General features: G+C 46.9%; 1 pseudogene; it reads left to right on the top strand.

The window, feature by feature from the left end:
* LOC137142553 (zinc finger protein 850-like) overlaps nt 1-26,791 on the top strand; it is a 66,074-nt pseudogene that overhangs the window by 31,395 nt on the left and 7,888 nt on the right.

The following is a 26,791-nucleotide window of genomic DNA, read 5'->3' as shown; positions in this document are numbered from 1 at the left end:
GAGGGGATGAGTGAGAACAAGGAGGAGAATCCACAGCAAGAAGGTCCTGAGCAAGTGGAACTGAATGGGACATCATCAGAAAGATCTGAAGGGACTGTGAGCTGGAGTCTGGAGCATGGAAAAGTCTGTGGGCATCAGTGCAGGCTGGAGAGACAGCAGGGAAACGAGCCATGGAAGAAAGTGGGGGAATCCACTCAATGTGAAGGTGGTATAAAGAATCTCAGTAAAAACATGATGCAGCAGAGATTCTCTAACGAGGAAAGAAAAAACACATGCACTGAGTGTGGGAAAAGCTTCAGTCAGAGTTTACACCTTATTATACATCACAGAACCCACACTGGAGAAAGACCCCATAAATGTCTTCAGTGTGGGAAAAGCTTTATTGACAGCCCAACCCTGAAAAAACATCAGCGAATCCACACTGGAGAAAAACCCTATAAGTGCCCCGACTGCAGGAAAAGCTTCAGTCAGAGATCCCACCTTATTGGCCACCAGAGAGTCCACACAGGAGCAAAACCCTTCATATGTTCTCAATGTGGGAAAAACCTCTGTGACTGGCCAACCTTTCTTAGACATGAGAGAATCCACACCGGAGAGAGACCTTATAACTGCCCCGAGTGTGGGGAGAACTTTGCTGATAGGTCAACTTTTATTAGACATAAGAGAACTCACACAGGAGAGAAACCCTATAACTGCCTGGACTGCGGAGAAAGCTTCAGTCAGAGATCAAATCTTATTAGGCACCAGAGAATTCACACTGGAGAGAGACCCTATAAGTGCCTCAAGTGTGGGAAAAGCTTCAGTCAGAACTCAGTCCGCAGTAGACATCAGAGAACCCATGTGGGAGAAAGCTGATAAATACCCTGACTAGGGCTGGCTGAATTGAATTACGCTGGAGCAGTTGCACCACTGCAGCTAAAGTTGAGACTAGTCACTTTCTTTATAACTGTCAGTTTTTCTGTCTGCTCTAAAATCCACATGTGGACTTGGATTGTCTTGAAAATTGCTGTGCCTCATCTGGGATGGGGTAGAGTTACTGGTGCAAGGTTGTGGTCATTTGGTCCAGGGGTTCCTCTGATACAGCTCCCCCAATAAGGAGCTGCTTTTAATATTCAGATTGGCATTGCACAGGCATTTCAGAGCAGTGCCAACACCAGGTGCATCAGAGGGAATGAACAGAAGAGGCAATCATCGAGTGATCCGTCCCCTGTCATCTACTCCCAGCTTCTGGGAAACAGAGGCGAGGGACACTCAGATCTGGTTTTGCATCCCTGCCCATCCTGGCTAATTGCCATCCTCCATGAACTTATCTAGTTTTTTTTTTTTAACCCTGTTATAGTGTTGCCCTTCACAACATCCTCTGGCAAAGAGTTCCACAGGTTGACGGTGTGTTGTGTGAAGAAATACTTCCTTTTTGTTTGTCAGAAACCTGCTGCCTATTAATTTCATTTGGTGACCCCTAGTTCTTGTGTTATGAGAAGGAGTCCTTGAGTTGGAAAATCCACTGTGGGGGTTGCTGTGATCCAGGTGTGAAGGGCCATTAATTGCCTCCTGCTTCGAAGGACTGTGACTCTTGGTAATGTACAGGAAATAATTGATGGCTTTGAGGCAATGGGATTCTCTAACTGCAGCAGGATGATAGATGGAACGCATATCCTAATTCTGGCCTCCAACCATCTTGCGACAGGGTACATCAAGTGAAAGGGCTACTTCTCCATAGTCTTGAAGGTGCTGGTGGATCATCGGGGCCGTTTCACTGACATCAGTGCAGGATGGTCAGGAAAGGTGCATGATGCACGCGTATTTCAGAACATGACTGTATAGAAAACTGCACACTGGGACTTTCTTTCCAGGCCAGAAGATTTCAATGGGGGATGTGGTAATGCCCATAGTGATCTGGGAGACCCCCCCCCTCTTGCTCCCGTGGCTCATGAAGCCTTACACCAGGAACCTGGAGGGCAGCAAGGAACGCTTCAACAACAGGCTCAGCAGGTGCTCAATGACTGTTGAATGGGCCTTTGGCGCTGTCTTTTTGGTCAGTTACATCTCAGTCAGGAAAATATTCCCATGCTCATTGCGGCCTGCTGCACTCTCCATAATATTTGCAAAGCGAAGGGGGAGAAGCTTCCATGGGGTGGACCACGGAGGCTGATTGGCTGGCTGCTGATTTGGAGCAGTCAGATACAAGGAGAATTAGAGGGGCGCAGCAGGAGGCTATTCAAATCAGGGAGACTTTGGAGGAGCATTTTGACAATGATTCCCAGTAATGTGTCTTTATGTGATGCATTGGGCCCGGCAGTGTTTACTTGTCACCATGAATGACCCCAATAGCGCTTGCTTCCTGAACGCTAACTGCAAGCAGCAAATATTCCTACCTATAGCCACTGTATATCAATGTTAACACTGAGCGATGTATGTATGTATTTCAGAAGTAAAGACTCACTTCATTTCCAAGACTCAAGTTTACTAACAGGATCAAACACAGGCTTTTGGTCAAACGGGACACGACAAAGAAGAACAGTCTCAAGTACCCCCAAGTTTCACCTCACTTAAAATCTACTAGCTTACAAAATCAGACGTAAAAATACAACAGTGTCAGAGCACACCGTTATTGAAAAACTGCTTCCTTTCTCATTTTTACCATAGAATTATAAAATAAATCATGACCCCGGGCTGTGAAACACTGATATAGTCTACAGAGCAGTATAAAAAAGTCGTCATCTGTATGAAATTTGAGTTTGTTTTGACTTCCCTAGTGCTTTTCATGTAGCCTGTTGTAAACCTAGGCAAATATCCAGATGAGTTGATGTATCCCCTGGAGGACCTCTGCGTACCCCAGGGGTATGTGTCCCCCTGGTTGATAACCACTGGTTTACACCGATGCTGCCTTGCTCTAACTATATCGCAAAAAGCTCTAAGCCACTCGTCCAGGTGGTTTTATTTTGTCGGTCTAGCAGGTGAGCTGTATCAGCAGGAGGAGCATTTCAGTGTGTGCCCCTCCACTGTTTTGTCGACAAAAGCTGACTTTTGTCGGCAAAACAGTGCAGTATAGACAAGGCCTAGATGATCATAATGGTCCTGTTGGGCTTTAAAGTCTATGAATCTATGATGGAGACTGAATCAAGTCTCTTTAGGCAGCTGGGTGCATCATTTCAGATAGAGACAGGCTGCTGGATCTGGGCACTGGATGGTACCCTTAATGCCACAGTCCTGGGGAGAGGGGGCTGAGATGGACCATCCAGTGATGAGTTCCAAGCCCCTCTGCTACCCACACCCTATTTTGACAACCGCTGCAGATGGGTCATCCTATTTGTGGTAACTTTTATCCCCTCTGCCCCTCACTATCCCAAGGTTTCCCCCTCTGCCACCTTCTGACAGCGCATCCCTCCTTTCTAAATCCAGCTCCTGCATCTTTTGCCTGGTTTTATCTATCTGCCCCTCACTTTCCCCTCTCTCTGCCTGTTTGCCCCACCTCTGGATAGATTCTGTCTCCTGCAACAAATTTGCCCATCCCTTCTCTCCAATTTGCCCCTTCCCTCCCCCCTTTAAAACTTGTGTAGAGCAGATCTGGATTGCAAGTCAGAGCTGAAGGAGGGCAGAGGCTTCAGCAGACATTCCAGATCATGTCCAGCTCCAGCCAGGCTGCTCAGTGACAGAAAAGCAGCAAGTTTCCCCCAAGAGGATGGGTCGATCAGGAGCAAAATACGGATGAGCGGCCTGTCAGGGTAAGGATGACGGGAAATTTCAGAAGAGGCTTTAAGGGGTGTGGTTGCAGCCATGTGGGTCCCCGGATATTGGAGTGACACAGTGGGTGAGGTGATATCTTTTATTGGACCAACTTCTGTTGGTGAGAGAGACACGCTTTAGTCTATTTCACACCCCAAATCTCCCCTGGCTCTTTCCCTGCAGACAGACACCCTCAGCTTTGGCTACAGGCGGCTGCCTGGGTCCATATCCAGGGAGGGATACAGGAAGGGGCTAGATCTGCAGCTGCTGCTGAGAGAGCAGCTGTTGTATGTATCCGGCGCTGGCAGGGGGAGGCAGGAAGCAGGGAGAGTTGAGAGCTCCCAGGCACTTCCGCATTGCACTAAACAGATCCTCATCATCAGCGTTATGGTTGTAACAGCGGCTCGGAGATCGGTGCGGCTCCGCGGTCAGAGGGAGAAGCAGCTGCTGCTGCTGCCTCCATTGTGATCTGGGAGCCGGGGGGAGCAGCGGCTGCTCCCCAGCTGGGCCGGGCAGAAACCTGCGTGAAACCTCCCTGTGCCCAGCCCCGGGAGGGGGACTTTCTCCCGCGGCTGGAACCAGCCCCGGGCTCTGCCGACACCAGCTCCCGAGCCGGAGGCTGCAGGTGAGGGGGAGACCCGGGGGAACGTGCCGGGGCCGGGCAGGAAAGTGACTCTGCAGAACAACCCAGGGAGCCTCCGATCCCCTGCTTTGCTGTGAATGCACCTCCAGGAAGGACGGCAGCTGCCTTCACAGCCGCGAAGTCTCTGCCCTCATCTGGGCTGCAGGGCCAGAGGGACCATGAGTGGGGTTTCCCCTTTGCCTTTCTGGGGGGTGAGGTTGTCAGGAATGTTACAGCTGAAAAAGAATATGTAGATCTAGAGAGAGGGAGGGAGCGCAGGTCAGAGCTGGTGCAAGAGTATCAGGCGCCCTAGGTCAGCCTTCAGCCTTGTGTTGCGCCCCTTTCCCCACAATTAACTTTTGAAACTGACTCTTAGAATCCTAGAGGATGAGGGCTGGAAGGGACCTGAGGAGGTATCTAGTCCCACCCCCTGCTCAAAGCAGGACCCGCCCCGACTAAATCACCCCAGCCAGGGCTTTGTCAAGCCGGGCCTTGTGCATTAGTATGAATAAAAAAAATCTGTATTTATAATTATAGATTTATTTCACCTGAAAAAGTAGAGAATATTACGATAGTGATTGTACAGTCTTATTGCTCTTTCATCATTCCCACTGCCGAAGTTTGGGTTTAGTTATGTCATTTCATGAATAGTTCATTCCGTTTTTTGCCCCCCTCCAAATTGTGCTGCTCTAGGCGACCGCCTAGTTTGCCTAGGGCTTGCCCTGGCTCTGGCGAAGGTGTGTGTGGGGGGCACTGTGAAATGTGACAGCCGATTTAACCATCTCTGCCCAGTTGGGGAAGTCACAGGGGAGGGAAGCAGAGGGGGTGACACAGAGGAGATGGGAGAATGGGGGTTTATTCTTCGTTTTTAAAAATCTCCCCCCATAACTAACCCCTTCAGAGAGAAGCTTTTGGGTCCCTTTGACAGGTAAATTGCCGCAGCATTAAAGCGCTGACCAGTGTGTGTTTGGCTTGGACACACCAGATAGAAAAGAACTCGGACTGGGTGTGTGTGTATGAACTGTTACAGATAAAGCCCCTTCCTTGTCAATAAAATGACAACTCTTGAAATGATCCCTCTGGATCCTTTGGAAAGATTGGGAGCTGTCAATGATTTTGATACTCATAGTAAAAATGAATATTACTTACCAAGAGCTCTACCTTCATGGAGTAGGGAGATTATTATTCAGTTTTGGGGGAAGTATTTTGTTAGAAAAAGGCTGCTTTTTTAAATAATAAATCTCTGTTAAACAAGTCCCAGGACTTCAAAATAGCTTTTAAAAATCCTCCCACTTCCCAATGGTGTGGATTAGTTTCTCCATCACTGGGAGTGTTTAAAGTGGGAATGGAGTCTTTATAAAAGATTTGCTGTAGCTCATTAAGTATGTCTGGGCTTGATGCAAGAATTACCAGGGGAAATTCTCTGGCTTGTTCTGCAGGTGATCATAATAGTTCCTTCTGGCCTTAAAACTCATTAATCTGAATTTTGACACTCTAATATGAGCATTTTACCCTTCCCATCAGTATTTTATTTCTCAGTATAATTGACTAGTGGCAGAAAGGTGTGATTAGAGTTTTATCAAATACAGACCTTTGCCAACAACATGCTGCCTTCAACCTAATCCTGGCAGATGCCAAAATTTAGTTTAGATGAGGAAGTGAAATGAATTTTTAAAGGTGACCTGAAAAAAGATAAAATAATGTTCTGATCATCGTTTCCTTGTGATCAATACAAAAGGCCTGGCAGCTATTTTCTTTTTTAGTCATTAAAAATTCTGGTCATCAGAATCCTAATTTTTCTAAAAGAGTCTATGGACAACTGGAGAACTAGTAGGATTATAATGTCCAATGAATATAGCAAATTAACCTGATTCTAGCCCTGGATATATATATCTAATGAGAAGTGACATTTATTCAGTCAGTTTAAGCATAGTTATACCGGCCTAACCCTCAGTGTAGACAGCGCTTTACCGATGGGAGGGCTTCTCCTGTCCACATAGCTCCCACCTCTAGCGGAAGCAGAGTACCTGTGCTGATGGGAGAAGCTCTCCCGTCGGCACAGATAGCATCTTCACTAAACAATACAGTGGTGCAGGTATAGTGGTGGAGCGTTGGAAGTGTAGACAAGCCCTGAGAAAGTTCCCAGTACACATGAGGATCCCCCCAAACCAGACATAGGAACAGGAGAAACAAGATATTTTTGAAAGAAAAAATTAGCAGAATTCATTTTGTGGAGGGGTGGGGGGGAAGAAATACTAGCTGAGTGCCTATTAGTCCTCCCCCATGGACCCAAGAGAAGCACAAACAGACCCTTATTGTTTGTTTTTCTTCGAGTCACCTTTAAGGAAGGGTCATTTTTCACATACTAGACACTCACCTCCAACCACAAATTTTGCCATTTTTTCTCCCTGATTCTTGCATTTGGAAATAAAATTAAATCCCCACTTTCTCTCTAGTTATTAAATACTGGTATAAAACTTCTACCAAGAGAGGAGCCGGGTTCCCAATGGAAACTGCCTTGTCCCAGTTGCCCAGTTCCAGATGCTTGCCCCCAGGTCACCAGCCCCCCCAAATGCCAGTGCCAATCACCTGCCCCGCCCCACTGCTGCCCCCCTCCAAATTCCTGCTCCATCCCCACCCCTGTTAATTCAGCATCACCCAGAGCTCCCTGCTGCCCATGTTGATGGCAGGGCTGGGGGGAATCATACTCCTCACAACCTCCTTTTCTCTCCTGCCCCCATATATATCTGCTTTTCCCTTTACAGTTTTCCCCCTCTCACAGCTATTACCCCACATGCCCCTGCACTCCCTATTTCTCTGCATCTGTTCAGCCGCCCATCAACCCCCCCCTCCACACACACACACTCCTGAATCTGCCTCAGCATCTCTCTGCCCCCCACACTTCCCTCTGTGCCCCCACCAGGCTTCCAATAGTGCCCCACATTTCCATTTTTCTTCAGGGTTTCCTGTCCAGTCTCCTCACCACAGAGCCCCCACTAGGTTCCCTGAGAAGAGACTGATGTCATTCCCACTGGGAACAATGGCATTGGTGGCCATCTTTATTGGGGACAGCCTCACTTCCACACGCCAAATCTGAAGGGAAATGGTGGCCATCTTGATTAAGGGTAATTTGACTTCAGCCCCCTTGAAAGTAATGGGAGATGGTGGCAATGTCTCACAAGGGGAAATATATGAGTTTTGAATTGAAAAAATCCCAGTTACATATCATGAGACTTGTGATAAAATCACGGGAGTCCGCAGCTGTGGGCACCACACTTCCATGACAGAAATTGTGTGTTTTTTTAATGAAAGCTTTGAGAAATTTCCCAACTCCCAGGGATGTCCCCTGCTCTCTGTGGGGAGGGGGATTTCCCAGCCCTCCCTGTGACTCAGTTGGTGGGATTAAAGCTGGGGCAGCAGGTATTAAATAAAGGACGCTTGCTATTTCAGACACCGATGATCTTTGGGAACGTGACTGAGGGTCAGTGACCTTCAGTGGGCAGTGGATTCTGTTGGACTCGGATCAGAGAGCCCTCTACAGGGACCTCATGCATGAGAATTCTGGGAATGTGACCTCACTGGGTAAGTATTCCTGTCCCCTCATGTATTAGAAGCTGGTGGGTCTCTCAAGAGCCGGAGTTGGCTTCTGCTCAGGGTTTTCTTCCTTAGGTTTCAGGACGATCCATTCCATAGTCCCCAGAACCCATTTGAGAGAGACTGTCTCTTCCATACCCATTACCATGGGAGAGGAGATTCAGAGACACAGTGCGGATGCTAATCTATCCACAGAGTTTCCAAGGGCAAGGATGGGTTGTATATTCCTCTCTTTTTAAGCTTGGATGCATGGTCACAGATGGAGATTGGGTGCATCTTTCCATTGCCCATGACTGGCTGTGTGCCTGGACAGGGCTCTGATCTCAGCGGGGCTAGAAGCAGGGATAAGAGGTTGAAGACCTGTGCTGTGCCAGGGTCAAAACATCCCTCAGTTTGTGGAGATCCCTGAATCTCCTGCAGGGGAAGTCGCAAGTCTCCCAGGAGCCATCTCACCTCCCAAAGAATCTCCAGGAAAGGTTTCCCCTTGTTTTATAGGAAGGAAGGAATCCCCTTGTTTTATACAATTTATACCCACCCAGACAGCACATCTGGAAACAACTCTGTCTCAGAATAATTGTAAGATCTTGGTCTTACCTGTTTTCTGTGCCTGGAGCAAATCTTGTCCAAACCTGTTGTGATCTCCCGGCTGGAGCACAAGGAAGAGCCGTGGGTCCCAGATCTCTAGGGCTCTGAAGTAAGGGAGCCTGAGAAAGATCCACACAGGTGAGGAATTGGTTAAAGGGATGTAGAAGCCATCTGCTATTGATGTAAACAGCTGGAATTCCCACAAAGAACCTGGTGTGCTCCTCCAGTTCTGTCTCACCCAGGTCAGGGTTGTCCCCAGTAAGTGTTTGTATTCCCAAAGCAGATGTTGCTCATGACTTCCTATCCATTCTGACTGATACCTGGGAGTAGCACCCTCCCTTTGAGTGTTCGGATGGCATGCGGGTGCAGAATTGGTCCTCCTCCATCACCTCTCTTCTAGGGAAAGATTTGTGGAGGATTCAGCTCCTGATTTTTCTATCTTCCTAACAGGTGTTTTAATTTGTTCCCTCCTTTCGCGTTCCACTTTCTGAGATTCCGTTTTCCCCAGTGCAGGGAATGACTCATGTCTGGATTCTCTCTCTATCAAAGCAGGTGATGGAATGGTGAGTGAGAACAAGGAGGAGAATCCTCAGCAGGGAGGTCCAGAGCAAATGGAAGTACAGAGAAAACTATTGGGAAGAGCTGAAGGGAACATTTCCCAGAGTCCTGAGCAGGGAGAAGCCCATGAAAATCAGCACAGGCTGGAAGTGCAGCAAGAAAACTCTCCAGGGGAGAGATGGGGTAAACCCACTGACAAAGGGAGAGGTTTGAAGAACCTTGATGAAGACATGATCCAGTTAGGAATCTGCACTAAAGGAAAACTGTATGAATGTGCTGAGTGCAGGAGAAGCTTTGATCGGAAATCACATCTCATTGTGCATCATAAAGTCCACACAGGAGAGAGATCCTATAACTGCCCCGAGTGTGGGAAAATCTTCAGTAATATCTCATCCCTTATTGTTCATCAAAGAGTCCATACAGGAGAGAGACCCTATAACTGCTCAGAGTGTGGGAAATCCTTCACTCGGAGCTCAACCCTTGTTGTGCACCAGAGAGTGCACACAGAAGAGAAACCCTATAAATGCCCCAACTGTGGGAAAAGCTTCAAGCGGAGCTCAACCCTTATTTCACATCAGAAAATCCACACAGGAGAGAGACCTTATAATTGCCTTGAGTGTGGGAAAACTTTCAATCAAGGTTCAAACCTAATTAAGCATCAGAGGATCCACACGGGAGAGAGACCCTATAACTGCCTTGAATGTGGGAAAAGTTTCACTCGGAGCTCACACCTCATTAGACATCAGAGAATGCACACTGGAAAGATCCTCTATAATTGCCCTGACTGTGGGAAAAACTTCAGTGACAGCTCAGCTGTTATTAGACATCAGAGGATCCACACAGGAGAGAGACCCTATAAATGCCTCGAGTGTGGGAAAAGCTTCAAGCAGAGTTCAGATCTTATGAATCATCAGAGAATCCACACGGGAGAAAAACCATATTACTGCCCTGAGTGTGGGAAGGGGTTCAGTCGGAAGGCTCACGTCATTTCACACCAGAAAATGCACAGGGCAGAGAGATTGTTTAACTGCCTTGAGTGTGGGAAAATCTTCACTAGGAGCTCTGACCTCATTAGACACCAGAAAATCCATAGAAAAACACCATATAAATGTTCTGTCTGTAGTAAAAGCTTCAAGCGGAGATCAGAACTTATTTCACACCAGAGAGCCCACACAGGAAAGAGAAAGTATAAGTGTTCTGTCTGTGGGAAAAGCTACAAGGTGAAGGTCTCTCTAATGTCCCACCAGAAACTCCACACATGATAGAAGGTGGCAGGAGCTCTCACCATGGGGCAATGGGTCTGTGTCCTCCTGAAGCAAAATATAAATGTGCCTCTTTGGTGGATGGTCTGTGTAGGAGCAGCAGGTGGATGAAGGTTTGGGTTACAGTGGGGGATAGTAGGTGGGCTCAGAGTAGGAGGGAATGCGGGGTACTGGATCATTTCAGGATCCGGCAGGAGCAGGCAATGGGATTAGTGGAGAGACATTTCTGTGGGTACCAGCCACACTCTCCAGTTTAGAGGAGAGGGTAAAAATGCCCCATTGCAGTTCATGTCTAAGTCATCTCTGCAGCTTTTAGGTCTCCTTGGGGTAGGGGTGCATTATTCAGGGAACCAGCCAGGGGCCTTCTGGAGCTGTAGTTACAAGGCAGTAAGATTTGCCAATCTGAACTGACAGGATGTCAGAGCGATGCTCAGTGTATTGGACATCTTTGCAGTCATGAGTGGTGGGGGCAGCTGGAGACTGCAGAATTCATGGTGGAGTTTTCCTAGAGAGGTGGGAACTTTGAGGATTTGCCCTCTTGGAAATATGATCTAGTGGTTAGAGGGGAGGGTGGGGGAAATGAATTAGGATTCCTGGGTATGACATTGAGCCAGTCACTTCTCCTCATCTCTCTGTGTCCATTTCTCCCATCTCTGCAGGGGAGATACTAGTTCTCAAACTCCCTGGAGAGTTGTGAAGGGCTGTTAATTACTGCATATGAGGTGGTTCAGGAGATTACAATACAGGGGAGGGAGAGTTTCACTATTATTCTATTCTTATTACTGTGTTTTCATAGACTCACAGACCCAAAGAAATGCAGGGTTGGAAGGAACCTTGAGAGGTCACCTACTCCAGTTCCCTGCACTAAGGCAGGGCCAGGTAAACCTGGACCATCCCTGACAGGTGTGTGTTGAAATTGTTCTTAAAAACCTCCAATGATGGGGATTCCACAGCCTCCGCTAGAAGCCTATTCCACAGCTTATCTACCCTATAGTTAAAAAGCAGATGATGTTTTCCCTCCTAATCGTGATATTTTACACTTGTCTGTACTGACTTGACCATCAGACCAATTCTCCAATATGTCAAGGTCATTTTGACTTCTCATCCTGTCCTGCGAAGTGCCAGCAGTCCTTCCCATCTAGCTGTCATCCTCAAATGTTATAAGCATGCTCTCCACTCTGTTATCCTAATCATAAATAAAAATATTGATGAGTACCAGATCCAGGACTGACTCCTAGGGAACCTCACCAGATATGTCCCTCAACTTTGACTGTGAGCGATTGATAACTACTATTTGAGTATGGATTTTCAAACAGTTAGTTACCCACCTTTTAGTAATTTCATCTAGGCCCCATTTTCTAGTTTGCTGAAGAGAATGTCATGTGGGACTTTGTCAAAAGCCTTACTATGATCAAGATATATCACATCTACTGCTTTTCCTGTAGCCACTAGACCAGTAACCCTGTCAAAGAGGTAAATTGGATTGATGTGGCATGATTTATTTTTGACAAATCCATGTTAATTATTTGTAATAACCCTGTTATCCTGTAGGTACTTACAAATGGTTTAATAATTTGTTCCAGTATCTTTCCAGATCTTGAAGTTAGGGTGACTGGTTTATAGTTCCCCAGATCCTCTTTGTTTCCCTTCATTATGATAGATACAATGTTTGCCCTACTCCAGTGCCCTGGGACCTCACTCCATGAGTTCAGAGATTTTCACTAATGATTCAGAGACTGGTGCAGGGGTTCTCAAACTGGAGGCCGTGAGCCCTTAGGGGGTCATGAGGTAATTGGGAGGGGGGTCATGAGGTGTGAGCCCATGCACATGCCAGTAAGGGTGGCATGGTCAGAGGGTGTCATTATTTTATTGGGGGGGGGGGGGGGAAGAGGAGGTTCATCACAGTGTGAAATATTTTTCAAAAGGGTTCCATCAAAAAAATGTTGAGTCACTAAGCTAGTTCCTTAAGTACCATACAGTGAATTTCATCAGGACATGCCGCTTTGAATACATCAAGCTTATCTAACTATTCTTTAACCTGTTCTTTCCCTATTTTGGCTTGAATTCCTTCCCCCTTGCTGTTAATATTCATTATGTTAAGTATCTGGTCTCACAAGTGAATACTGAAGCAAAATGCTCTCCTGTTCCTTCACAGATCTTTGTCAAGGGGGAATATATTACTGAACAGAAGGGAAGGGCTCTAGATGGAATCCCTTATCCCTGTTTTCAGGCAGAGGTTCAGCTGAGATTGTGACACTGAGATTATTCCTGGAATAATTGCCCTGGGATGGATTTTCTCCTTCTTTCTGGATTGGGGGGAGGAGGCATGGTGTCATCTTCCTGGAATTTCAAGTTCGTGAAGAATCTTTTTCTCTATTCAATTTTTTTACTTGAATTTTTTCCTTTTTAGACAGATAAAGTCCATATATGATATCAATATATCTATCATATATTAGTATGTGTGTGTGTATGTGAAGTCTGTCTCCTAAGGATCAGCTGGGGACATTATGATGCTCGAAGTCCCAGGAGGAGACAGAAAGCCCAGAGAGGGTGGAGCAGAACTCCAGGGGGGAATGGGGTGGGTCTGAGAGACCCCACAGGCAGAGAAGAGACCCAGGAGCAGATGAGAGACCTCAAGGGCTGTGTGCAATCCGAGACTGTGTGTGAGTGTGAGAGAGAGAGAAAGAATGTGACGGTGTGAAAGGGGGAAACAGGAGTGAAAATAAGAAAGGGAAAAAAATAGAAGAAAAGGGGAACGCTGGGAAGGTAAAAGTGACAGAGGAAGGAAAAAAAATAGCAACACCTGCTGTTTTTGAATCGCAGCTCTCCACTGCAGCTCCCGTCCCCACTGCCTTATCCTCCTCCCAGTTCCTGCTGAACGCATCCCTGACAATCAGGGCACCCGTTTCAGGGTGTTGGGGGAGCAAGTGTTCGCCTCACTTCTCCTAGCGCTGCCCTTAGGAGTAGGGTGAACAGACAGCAAGTGTGAAAAAGCAGGACAGGGAATGATGGGGGGAGGGGGTAATAGGTGCCTGTATAAGAGAAAGCCCCGCATATGGGACTGGCCCTATAAAATCGGGGCATCTGGTCACCCTAGCCTGGAGAGATACTCTCGGGACCAGAGCAGAGAGCCCCCAGTCCAAGACACCCAGTGAGCACAGCCCTGACTGGCAGCAGGGGTGGGGGCTGCTCCAAAGGACACGTTTCCAGGGCTGGGGAAAGGGTCTGATCTGGTCTCTCCTGGCTCCGGTTTTCAGCCCCGGCGGAGATCGGAGGAGGGGAGGCGGGATCGGTCGCTCCTGCCACCAGAGGGCGAGGCGCTGCGTTCTCCCGGTGACTCTGCTCGGATCTTTCCAGGAGATTTGCAATTTGAGCTTCCTGGGTCAGGCAGCTCAGACGCCGCCGCCGCCGCCGCCGCCATGGCCCCATAGAGAGCCCGGGCTGAGCCGCGACTGCTCCCCAGCGGGGTCTGGGCCGGGCAGAGACCTGCACTGAACCCCTCTGTGCCCAGCCCGGGCGGGACTTTCTGCGGCGCCTGGAACCAGCCCCTGGGGCAACCCCAGCCCCGAGGAGGCTGCAGGTGAGGGGAGCCCCGGGGAACGTGCCGGGGTCGGGCAGGAAAGTGACTCTGCCCCCACGGCCCCTCCTCGCCCCATCTCTGCTCCCGGGGGTCTGCGGGTCCCGGAGCTGCTGCCCCCCCGGACACAGCCGGGCTCTGCTGCCCTTAGCGCCTGCAGGGGCCGAGCCAGCCCCGGGAAAGCAAAGCATGGACTGGTCCACACTTAAGATTTACCGTGGCAAAGCTGTGTTGGTCGAGAGGTGCTTTTCCCCACACTGCTGCCCATCATAGCTATGCCGACAAAAACCCAGTGTAGACACATCCGTGCCCATGAAGCGTGCATCGTTCGGAGAAGTGGGGTTCCTGCACCAGAAGAGAAAGTCCTGTCGGTGTATATGCTGCATCTACAATAGAATCATAGAATCACAGAGTTAGAAGGGACCTCAGGAGGTATCTAGTCCAACCCCCTTCTCAAAGCAGGACTAACCTCAGCTATATCATCCCAGCCAGGGCTTTGCCAAGCCTCAGCTTAAAAACCTCTAAAGATGGAGATTCCACCACCTCCCTAGGTAACCCATTCCAGTGCTTCACCACCCTCCTAGTGAAAAACTTTTTCCTAATGTCCAACCTAGACCTCCCCAACTGCAACTTGAGACCGTTGCTCCTTGTTCTGTCATCTGTCATCTTGTTCTGTCATCACCGAGAACAGCCTAGCCCCATCCTCCCTGGAACCCCCTTTCAAGTAGTTAAAGGCCACTATCAAATCCCTCCTCATTCTTCTCTTTTGCAGACTAAACAAGCCCAGTTCCCTTAGCCTCTCCTCATAAGTCCTGTGCTCCAGCCCCCTAATCATTTTTGTTGCCCTCTGCTGGACTCTCTCCAGCTTGTCCACATCCTTTTTTAGTGGGGGGCCCAAAACTGGACACAATATTCTAAATGCGGCCTCACCAATGCCGAATAGAGGGGAATAATCACTTCCCGCATCCTGCTGGTAATGCCCCTCCTAATGCAGCCCAATATGCTATTAGCCTTCTTGACAACCAGGGCACACTGCTGACTCATATCCAGCTTTTTATCCACTGTTACCCCCAGGTCCTTTTCTGCAGAACTGCTGCCCAGCTCATCGGTCCCCAGTCTATAGCTGTGCATGGGATTCTTCCTTCCTAAGTGGAGGACTCTGCACTTTTCTTTGTTGAACCTCATCAGATTTCTTTTGGCCCAATCCTCCAGTTTGTTTAGGTCCTTCTGTATCCTATCCCTACCTTCCAGGGTATCTACCACTCCCCCCAGCTTAGTGTCATCTGCAAACTTGCTGAGGGTGCAATCTACCCCATCCTCCAGATCATTAATGAAGATGTTGAACAAAACCGGCCCCAGGACCAATCCCTGGGGAATTCCGCTTGTGACCGGCTGCCAGCTAGACATGGAGCCAATGATCACTATTCGTTGAGCCCTATGCTCTAGCCAGTTCTCTATCCATTTTATAGTCCAATAAGGGGCTTTGCCTGCATAAGTTCTGCAGAGTAGACGTAACTGGAACAAAAGAGTAACCAAATCTCTTGTGCAGAGGGGGAAGGAGAAGTAAGGGGGGCGGAGGGAGGGAGGAGGGAGGTTACAGGCTCCCAAACCTGTCCAGATCTATTGACTTCAGATTCACTTCTCTTTGAACAAGGTGAAGAGGAGCAGAAACGGGAAAAGTTGGTTCCTGCCTCTGCCTAGGCCCTTCTGCTACCTGTGGGGACAATGTCAGAATCCTAGAAGATTGGGGTTGGAAGGGACCTCAGGGGGTCACCTATTCCAACCCCCTGCTCAAACGGGGACCAATCCTTACTAAAGCATCCCAGCCAGGGCTTTGTCAAGCTGTCAGGGGGAATTATGCAGAACATCTCCTTTGATTCTGCTCTTTTCTAGCATTTGGTTCTGGGAGGGTTTAAACATGTCTTGGTGGGTTTAGAAAAACGGCCCAGCATTTCCCTGGCATGGCAGAGTGCAGAACCTCTGTTTGTAGGGAAATGGGGGTGGAGGAGAGAGAGACAGAGGAACCAGGGTCTAAAATGGTCCAAAGCCTCATTTCTGAAAGTTCTTCTATTCCCTTTTCACCCTGACAGGCTGCAATATAACACCCAGGTTTCATTTCAGATTTTCCCATTCTCCCAGAGGACAGTGAAGGGAAATGGCTGCAGTGGAACAGGCTCAGGTAAGTGATTGTCAGGGAGCAGATGGGGGGAGAGGGTCCCTACCAGTGTCCCTTATTTTCCCCTCATACCAGGTACTCTGTGTGCCCCCCATTACACTTAATAAAACCACCACCTTTTTCTCCTCAATAGTTAATGATTAGATCCTGTTCTCATCCCTTAATGTACGTAGACCAGTCCTCTGCTTAGCTATCAAACAAGTCTATTTTCTCCAAACAGCCAGATATTTTAACCCTTTTTTTTCCTCTGCCAGTAAATGAGCAGATGACTGAAGGTCCCAGTGACTGCAATTTCCTTTTAGTTTCTCTTCCATGGGGCCTCTGTAGTCACTACCTGTTCCAGGGTTCAGATTCCATCCCCATTATCAATTGTTGTGTCTGTTGCTCTTTACACACCCACACCCCACTGCCCAAGGCCTAACTACTCTACACTGCTGCTCTGGCTGGGTTTGGGAGTTTTCTAAAACTAGAACGTGGTGAGGGGCTAACAAATCATTTATAGGGACATGACATTCTCCCTAACATGGAGCTGGAAGATGTGGGAAAGGGTCAGCAGGAAGAGTGAGAAATTATCCAGGATGAGGAAACAAATCCCTGAAAGTGCTAATATCAAAGACTTACTACCAGCCTGTTGTACTTAGAAGCCAAGTCACTCAGAAAGTCAGGAGACAGGCATAGATTCATAAGTTCTCATGCCATAATAGACTATAATGATTATCTATGACTATAATGGACATAATGATTATCTAGTCAGACCTTCTGTATGAGGCAGGCCATAGGACTTCCCTGTACTAATTTTGATTGAACTAGAGCAGATCTTTTAGAAAAACATCCAATCTTGATTTTAAAATTTCCAGTGATGGAGAATCCACTACAACCATTGGTAAGTTTCTCCCAATGCTTAATTACCCTCTCTGGTAAAAAGTTTTCACCTCCTTTCTAGTCTGAATTTCTCTCGCTTCAGCTTCTGGCCACTGTATCTTGTACTTTTGTCTGTTAGATTGAAGAGCCCACTACCAAATTTGGGTTCTCCATATGAGTACTTGTACATGGTCATCAAGTCACCATTCAATCATCTGTTTGATAAGCTAAATTGATTGAGCTCCTTCTGTCTATGACTATGTCACGTTTTCCAGCCCTTTAATCATTCTTGTGCCTCTTTTTTGAGCCCTCTCCAATTTTTTAGCATTGATCTTGAACTGTGGATACCAGAACTGGACACAGTAGTCAAGTAGCAGTTGCACCAGTGACACATAGAGAGGTAATATAACCTCTCCATTCCTACTCAAGTTTCCCCTGTTTACACGTTGAAGAATCACATTAGCCTTTTCCGGCACCGTGTCACCCGGGGAGCTCATGTTCAGCTGATTATCTACTGTAACCCTCAAATCTTTTTCAGAGTCACTGCTTCCCAGGATAGAGTATCCCATTTTGCAAATAAAGCCTGAATTCTCTGTTCTTACGTGTGGCAATTTATATTTGGCTGTAAAGAAAAACATCTTGTTGGCTGACATCCAGTTTACCAGGTGATCCAAATTTCTGTAACAGTGACTGGTCGTCTTCATTATTTACCACTTTCCCAATCTTTGTAACATCTGCAAACTTTATCAGTAATGATTTTATGCTTTCTTCCAGGTCACTGATAAAAAAAAGTTAAATAGTATAGGGCCAAGAACCACCCTCTGTGGAATTCCACTAGAAACACACCCCTTTTTCTGATGAAAGGGAGATCCTAAGAAACATCCACACAGGCGAGGAATTGGCTAAACAGAAACCATCTGCCATTGATGTAAGCAGCTGGGATTCCCACAAAGGCCCTGTGAGGTCCTCCACTTTTGTCTCACCCAGGTCAGGATTGTCCCCAGCAGGTGTTGAATACACATGGCAGATGTCGCTCATGATTTCCCACCCATCCTTACTGTCTTCTGGGAGTAGCTCCCTCCCTTTGAGTGTCCGTATGGGATGTGGGTGCAGAACTAGCCCCCTCTGCCACACCTTTTCTAGGGAAAGGTTTGGGGGATGATACAGCTCCTGATCTTTCAATCTTCCCAACAGGTATTTTAATGCCCCCGCCCCACTTTTCCTGTTCTGTTTTCTGAGATTCCCCTTCTTCCAGTGCAGGGAATGACTCATGTCTGGATTCTCTCTTTGTCACATCAGGTGATGGGATGGTGAGTGAGAACGAGGAGGAGAACCCTCACCAGGGACATCCTTAGCAAATGGAAACACAGAGACCACTATTGGGAAGATCAGAAGGGGATATTTCCTGGAGTCCAGAGCAGGGAAAAGCCCATGAAGATCAGCACAGGTCAGAGGGGCAGCAGGGAAACTCCCCAAGGAAGAGACGGGGTAAATCCACTGACCAAGAGGTTGTTTTGAAGGACCTTAGAGAAGACATGATCCAGCCAGGAATCTGCACTAAACGGTATGAATGTACTGAGTGTGGGAAAATCTTTAGTAATGACTCATCCCTTCTCGTTCATCGGAGAGTCCACACAGGAGAGAGACCATATAACTGCCCAGAATGTAAGAAATCCTTCACTCGGAGCTCAACCCTTATTGTGCATCAGAGAGTGCACACAGAAGAGAAACCCTATAAATGCCCTGACTGCGGGAAAAGCTTCAAGCGGAGCGCAACTCTTATTTCCCACCAAAAAATCCACACAGGAGAGAGACCTTATAATTGTCTTGAGTGTGGGAAAAGCTTCAGTGACAGCTCCGCCTTTATTAGACATCAGAGGATCCACACAGGAGACAGACCCTATAAATGCCTTGAGTGTGGGAGAAGCTTCAGTGAACGCTCAAACCTAAATAAACATCAGAGAATTCACACAGGAGAGAAACCCTACAAATGCGTTGAGTGTGGGAAAAGTTTCGTTTGGAGCTCACACTTCATTAAACATCAGAGAATGCACACTGGAAAGATGCCCTATAATTGCCCTGACTGTGGGAAAAACTTCAGTGACAGCTCAGCTGTTATTAAACATCTGAGGATCCACACAGGAGAGAGACCCTATAAATGCCTCGAGTGTGGGAAAAGCTTCAAGCAAAGTTCAGATCTTATGAATCATCAGAGAATCCATACAGGAGAAAAACCGTATTACTGCCCTGAGTGTGGGAAGGGGTTCAGTCGGAAGGCTCACGTCATTTCACACCAGAAAATGCACAGGGCAGAGAGATTGTTTAACTGCCTTGAGTGTGGGAAAATCTTCACTAGGAGCTCTGACCTCATTAGACACCAGAAAATCCATAGAAAAACACCATATAAATGTTCTGTCTGTAATAAAAGCTTCAAGCGGAGATCAGAACTTATTTCACACCAGAGAGCCCACACGGGAAAGAGAAAGTATAAATGTTCTGTCTGTGGGAAAAGCTACAAGGTGAAGGTCTCTCTAATGTCCCACCAGAAACTCCACACAGGATAGAAGATGGCAGGAGCTCTCACCATGGGGCAATGGGTCTGTGCCCTCCTGAAGGAAAATATAAATGTGCTTCTTTGGTGGATGGTCTGTGTAGGAGCAGCAGGTGGATGAAGGTTTGGGTTACAATGGGGGATAGTAGGTGGGCTCAGAGTAGGAGGGAATGCGGGGTACTGGGTCATTTCAGGATCTGGCAGGAGCAGGCAATGGGATTAGCGGAGAGACATTTCTGTGGGTATCGGCCACAGTCTCCAGTTTAGAGGAGGGGTAAAAATGCCCCAGTGCAGTTCATGACTAAGTCATCTCTGCAGCTTCTAGGTCTCCTTGGGGTAGGGGTGCATTGTTCAGGGAACCAGCCAGGGGCCTTCTGGAGCTGTAGTTACAAGGCAGTAAGATTTGCCGATCTGAACTGACAGGATGTCAGAGCGATGCTCAGTGTATTGGACATCTTTGCAGTCATGACTGGTGGGAGCAGCTGGAGAATGTAGAATTCATAGTGGAGTTTTCCTAGAGAGGTGAAACTTTGAGGATTTGCCCTCTTGGAAATATGATCTAATGGTTAGAGGGGAGGGTGGGGGAAATGAGTTAGGATTCCTGGGTATGACACTGAGCCAGTCACTTCTCTTCATCTCTCTGTGTCCATTTCTCCCATCTCTACAATGGAGATACTAGTTGTCAACTCCCTGGAGAGTTGTGAGGGGCAGTGAATTACTGCATATGAAGTGGTTCAGGAGATTACAATACAGGAGAGGGAGAGTTTCACTATTATTCTATTCTTATTACTGTGTTTTCATAGACTCACAGAACCGCAGAAATGCAGGGTTGGAAGGAACCTTGAGAAGTCACTTACTCCAGTTCCCTGCACTAAGGCAGGGCCAGGTAAACCTGGACCATCCCTGTGAGGGATGTTTGTTGACCTTATTCTTAAAAACCTCCAATGATGGGGATTCCACAGCCTCCGCTAGAAGCCTATTCCACAGCTTATCTACCCTATAGTTAAAAAGCAGATGATTTTTTCCCTCCTAATCGTGATATTTTACACTTGTCTGTACTGACTTGACCTCAGACCAATTCTCCAATATGTCAAGGTCATTTTGACTTCTCATCCTGTCCTGCGAAGTGCCAGCAGTCCTTCCCATCTAGCTGTCATCCTCAAATGTTATGAGCATGCTCTCCACTTTGTTATCCTAGTCATAAATAAAAATATTGATGAGTACCAGATCCAGGACTGACTCCTAGGGAACCTCACCAGATATGTCCCTCAGCTTTGACTGTGAGCGATTGATAACTACTCTTTGAGTACGGTTTTTCAAACAGTTTGTCACCCACCTTTTAGTAATTTCATCTAGGCCATATTTTCTAGTTTGCTGATGAGAATGTCATGTGGGACTTTGTCAAAAGCCTTACTATGATGAAGATATATCACGTCTACTGCTTTTCCTTCTTCTTTCTGGATAGTGGGGGAGAAGGCATTGTGTCATTTTCCTGGAATTTCAAATCGTGAAGAATCTTTGTGTCTCATTCAGTTTTTTTACTTGAATGGTTTCCTTTTTATAGAAATAAATTCCATAGATGATGCATATATATATATACACACACACACATCATATATTAGTATATGTGTGTGTATGTGAAGTCTTTGTCTCCTAAGCATCAGCTGGGGACATGATGATGCTTGAAGTTCCAGGAGGAGACAGAAAGCCCAGAGAGGGTGGAGCAGAACCCCGTGGGTGGGCTGGGATGGGTCTGAGAGACTCCACAGGCAGAGAAGAGACTCAGGGACAGATGAGAGATATCTAGGGGTGTGTGCAATCTGAGACTGTGTGTGAGTGCAAGAGAGAGAGAAAGAATGTGACTGTATGAAAGGGGGAAACAGGAGTGAAAATAAGAAAGGGAAGGCAATAATTGAAATCTGGCCGGCTGGTGGAATTGAGTTTGACACTCCTAATGAAAATTCCCTGGGTGCACACCCTAATGAAATGTGCTGCGCACGCCTATAGTGTCCGGTGAGCAAGTGTTCGCCTCCCTTCCCCTAGCGCTGCCCTCAGGGAGGGAAGCAGGAGCTTGGAGTAGGATGAACAGACAGCAAGTGTGAAAAAGCAGGACAAGGAATGACGGGGGGAGGGGGTAATAGGCGCCTGTATAAGAGAAAGGCCCGCATATGAGACTGGCCCTATAAAATTGGGGCATCTGGTCACCCTAGCCTGGAGAGATTCTCTGGGGACCAGAGCAGAGAGCCCATCAGTCCAAGGCATCCCGTGAGCACAGCCCTCACCGGCAGCAGGGGATGGGGGCTGCTCCGTGGGACACGTTTCCAGGGCTGGGGAAAGGGTCTGGTCTGATCTGGTCTCTCCTGGCTCCGTGTTCAGCCCCGGCGGAGATCGGAGGAGGGGAGGCGGGATCGGTCGCTCCTGCCAGCAGAGGGCGAGGCGGGCGAGGCGCTGCGCTCTCCCGGTGACTCTGCTCGGATCTTTCCAGGAGATTTGCAATTTGAGCTTCCTGGGTCAAGCAGAACAGACGCCGCCGCCATGACCGCATAGAGAGCCCGGGCTGAGCCACGGCTGCTCCCCAGCGGGGTCTGGGCCGGGCAGAGACCTGCACTGAACCCCTCTGTGCCCAGCCCGGGCGGGACTTTCTCCGGCGCCTGGAACCAGCCCCTGGAGGCTGCAGGTGAGGGGAGCCCCGAGGAACGTGCCGGGGCCGGGCAGGAAAGTGACTCTGCCCCCACGGCCCCTCCTCGCCCCATCTCTGCTCCCGGGGCTCTGCGGGTCCCGGAGCTGCTGCCCCCCCAGACACAGCCGGGCTCTGCTGCCCTTAGCGCCTGCAGGGGCCGAGCCAGCCCCGGGAAAGCGAAACATGGACGGATCCACACTTAAAATTTACCTTGGCAAAGCTGTGTTGGTCGAGAGGTGCTTTTCCCCACACTCCTGCCCATCATAGCTATGCCGGCAAAAACCCAGTGTAGACACATCCGTGCCCACGAAGCGTGCATCGTTCGGAGAAGTGGGGTTCCTGCACCAGAAGAGAAAGTCCTGTCGGTGTATATGCTGCATCTACATTAAGGGGCTTTGCCTGCATAAGTTCTGCAGAGTAGATGTAGCTGGAACAAAGGAGTAACCAAATCTCTTGTGCAGAGGGGGAAGGAGAAGTAAGAGGGGGAGGGAGGAGAGAGGTTACAGGCTCCCAAACCTGTCCAGATGTATTGACTTCAGATTCACTTCTCTTTGAACAAGGTGAGGAGGAGCAGAAACTGGAAAAGTGGGTTCCTGCCTCTGCCTAGGCCCTTCTGCTACTTGTGGGGACAATGTCAGAATCAGAGAAGATTGGGGTTGGAAGGGAGCTCAGGAGGTCATCTAGTCCAACCCCCTGCTCAAAGCTGGACCAGCCCCTGCTAAATTATCCCAGCCAGGGCTTTGTCAAGCTGTCAGGGGGAATCCCACAGCACAGCTCCTTTAATTCTGCTCATTTCTAGCATTTGGTTCTGGGAGGGTTTAAACATGTCTTGGTGGGTTTAGAAAAACGGCCCAGCATTTTCCTGGTGTGGCAGAGTGCAGAACCTCTGTTTGTAGGGAAATGGGTGTGGGGAAGAGAGAGAGAGAGAGAGGAACCAGGGTCTAAAATGGTCTAAAGCCTCATTTCTGAAAGTTCTTCTATTCCCTTTTCACCCTGACAGGCTGCAAAATAACACCCAGGTTTCACTTCAGATTTTCCCATTCTCCCAGAGGACAGTGAAGGGAAATGGCTGCAGCAGAACAAGCTCAGGTAAGTGATTGTCAGGGGGGAGATGGGGGAAGAGTGTCCCTACCATGTCCCTGATTTCCCCCTCATGCCAGGGACTCTGTGTGCCCCCCCATTACACTCAATAAAACCACCACCTTTTTCTCTTTGGGTAGTTAGTAATTAGATCCTGTTCTCATCCCTTAATATAAGTAGACCATTCCTCTGCTTGGCTATCAAACAAGTTTATTTTCTCCAAACAGCCAGATATTTTAACCCTTTTTTCTCGCCCAATAAATGAGCAGTTGACTGACGGTCCCAGTGGGTGCAATTTCATTTTAGTTTCACTTCCATGGGGCCTCTGTAGTCACTGCCTGTTCCAGGGTTTGGATTCCATCCCCATTATCAATTGTTGTGTCTGTTGCTCTCTACACACTCACACCCCACTGCTTGTGCGGACACCCAAGGCCTAACTAATCTACACTGCTGCTCTGGCTGGGTTTGGGAGTTTTCTAAAACTAGAATGTGGTGAGGGGCTAACAAACCATTTATAGGGACATGACATTCTTCCTAACATGGAGCTGGAAGATGTGGGAAAGGGCCAGCAGGAAGAGTGAGAAATTATCCAGGATGAGGAAACAAATCCCTGAAAGTGCTGATATCAAAGATCTAAAACCAGCCTGTGGAACTTAGAAGCCAAGTCACTCCGGAAAGTCAGGAGACAGGCATAGATTCATAAGTTCTCATGCCATAATGGACTATAATGATTATCTAGTCAGACCTTCTGTATAAGGCAGGCCATAGGACTTCCCTGTACTAATTCTGATTGAACTAGAGCAGGGGTGGCCAACCTGCACCTTGTGAGCCGCATGTGGCTCTTTGCTGATACAACTGCAGCTGGAGGCAGACTGAGAAGTGAAATTGACAAATCAGCACTAATTGTTCTGCAGAGGGTAAGAGACTGAAAAGTGAAATTGACAAGCTGGGTAAGGTAGATGTGGCTTTCTGTGTGGCTCTTGGTCTCTGACTGGTTGGACACCCCTGAACTAGAGCAGATATTTTAGAAAAACATCCAATCTTGATTTTAAAATTTCCAGTGATGGAGAATCCACTACAACCATTGGTAAGTTTCTCCCAATGCTTAATTACCCTCTCTGGTAAAAAGTTTTCACCTCCTTTCTAGTCTGAATTTCTCTTGCTTCAGCTTCTGGCCACTGTGTCTTGTATCTGCTAGATTGAAGAGCCCACTATCAAATTTGGGTTCCCCATATGAGTACTTGTACATGGTGATCAAGTCACCACTCAATCATCTGTTTGATAAGCTAAATTGATTGAGCTCCTTCCGTCTATCACTATGTCATGTTTTCCAGCCCTTTAATCATTCTTGTGCCTCTTTTTTGAGCCCTCTCCAATTTTTCAGCATTGTTCTTGAACTGTGGATACCAGAACTGGACACAGTAGTCAAGTAGCAGTTGCACCAGTGACACATAGAGAGATAACATAACCTCTCCATTCCTACTCAAGTTTCCCCTGTTTATACATTGAAGGATCACATTAGCCTTTTTCGGCACCGTGTCACACAGGGAGCTCATGTTCAGCTGATTATCTACCGTAACCCTCAAATCTTTTTCAGAGTCACTGCTTCCCAGGATAGAGTATCCCATTTTGCAAATAAAGCCTGAAATCTTTGTTCTTACATGTCGTAGTTTATATTTGGCTGTAGAGAAAAACATCTTGTTGGCTGACATCCAGTTTACCAGGTGATCCAAATTTCTGTAACAGTGACTGGTCGTCTTCATTATTTACCACTTTCCCAATCTTTGTAACCTCTGCAAACTTTATCAGTAATGATTTTATGCCTTCTTCCAGGTCACTGATAAAAAAAGTTAAATACTATAGGGCCACGAACGAACCTCTGTGCAATTCCACTAGAAACACACCCGTTTTCTGATGATTTCCCAATTAGAATTACATTTTTAGACTTAGCAGTTAGGCAGTTTTTAAAATTATTTATTGAGTAAGTTTTAATGGGTTCACAAATCCTTGCCTGGTACATATCAGACACAACACTTGTTTCAGCAGTTATTTTTAATTTAAAGGGACATTATACACAGTTAGTTTTTAATATATTTAATGTGCCATGTTCATTTTATATAACTCTACTTTCTTAATCAAATATCATGTGGTATGAAGTTGAATGACTTGCAGAAGTCAAGCACACTGCATCAGCACTTTACCTTGATCAATCAAACTCGTAATCATCAAAAATAAATATCCTAAGTTTGACAAGAGCTATCATCCATAAATCCATGTTGATGGAAATTAATTATATCACCCTCCTCTAATTCTTTATTAATCAATTCCCATATTAGCTGTTCCATTATTTTTCCTGATGTTATGCTGAAAGGCCTACAATTACCCACGTCATCCCATTTACCCTTCTAAAATATTGGTACAGCATTAGATTCCTTTCAGTCCTGTGGCACTTCTCCACTGTTCCAAACTTGATAAAAAAAAATTCAACATTAGTCCAGACTGCTCATCTACCAGCTCTTTTAAAACTCTTGAATGCCTGGTATCAAGATGTGCTTTTTAAAAAATGTCTGACTTTAATAGCTGCTGCTTAACATTCTCCTAAATTATTGATAGAATGGAAAGTATTTTATTATCATTAACTTTTTCCCAAATATGGAACAAAAATATTTATTGAACACTTCTGCCTTTTCTGCATTATTCTTAACGGCTATATCCAGATAGCAACAGACTAATAACATTGATAGAATTGCTTTTCTTACTTGTAAACTTTTAAAAACTCCTTATTGTCCTTAACTATGCTGGTCAGAGATTTCTCCTTGTGTCCTTTTGCTTCCCTTGTTAATTATATACAATTCCTAGCTTCTAACTTGCATTCATTGCTATCAGCCTCCATTTTTCCCCATTTGTTGTACATATATATTTCAGTTTTCAAAAATATTCTCACTTCCCGTCTAAGCCAGGCTGTTTCTTTTTAAATCAGAGTAGTCTTCATTCTCAGTTTTGGGATTATGGCTTTTTGGACATCTAATAAAACGTTTTTAAACAGTTCCCCATTGTCATTCACATTTTTCTGTTTAAAGTATTGTTCCCAGCTCGTTTGGCTTATAACCATTTTCGGCTTTGCGGAATTGGCCGTGTTAAAGCACCAAAAGTATATAAATAACTGGGTTTGGACTTTATTCTGTTTGCAACCAATAATTCTGGGTTAAAGAGGAATTTATCTGTCAAGATGAGGTCTAATATAGAATTCCCCCATGTTGGATGCAACACTTTTGAGTCAGGACATTATTTATAATTTTTAGAAATTCTAATGACATTTTAGCACTGGTAGCATGAGACCTTCAGCCGATGTCAGATTAAAGTCCCCCATGATCACACAGCTTTCTTCCCTACACACAGGGATCTCATGCATGAGAATTATGACAAGTTGACCTCACTGGGTAAGTATTCTTGTCCCCTCAGGTATTAGAAGCTGTGCGGTCTCTCAAGTGCCCAAGTTGGCTTCTGCTCAGGGGTCTT

The sequence above is a fragment of the Emydura macquarii genome, unplaced genomic scaffold (assembly GCF_026122565.2).
Source record: "Emydura macquarii macquarii isolate MOO-44397 ecotype Brisbane River unplaced genomic scaffold, CSIRO-AGI_Emac_v2 contig_3231, whole genome shotgun sequence".
Lineage (NCBI taxonomy): Eukaryota > Metazoa > Chordata > Testudines > Chelidae > Emydura > Emydura macquarii.
Note: the sequence above shows the minus strand (reverse complement) of the source record. Positions and strands in the feature narration are given on the sequence as shown.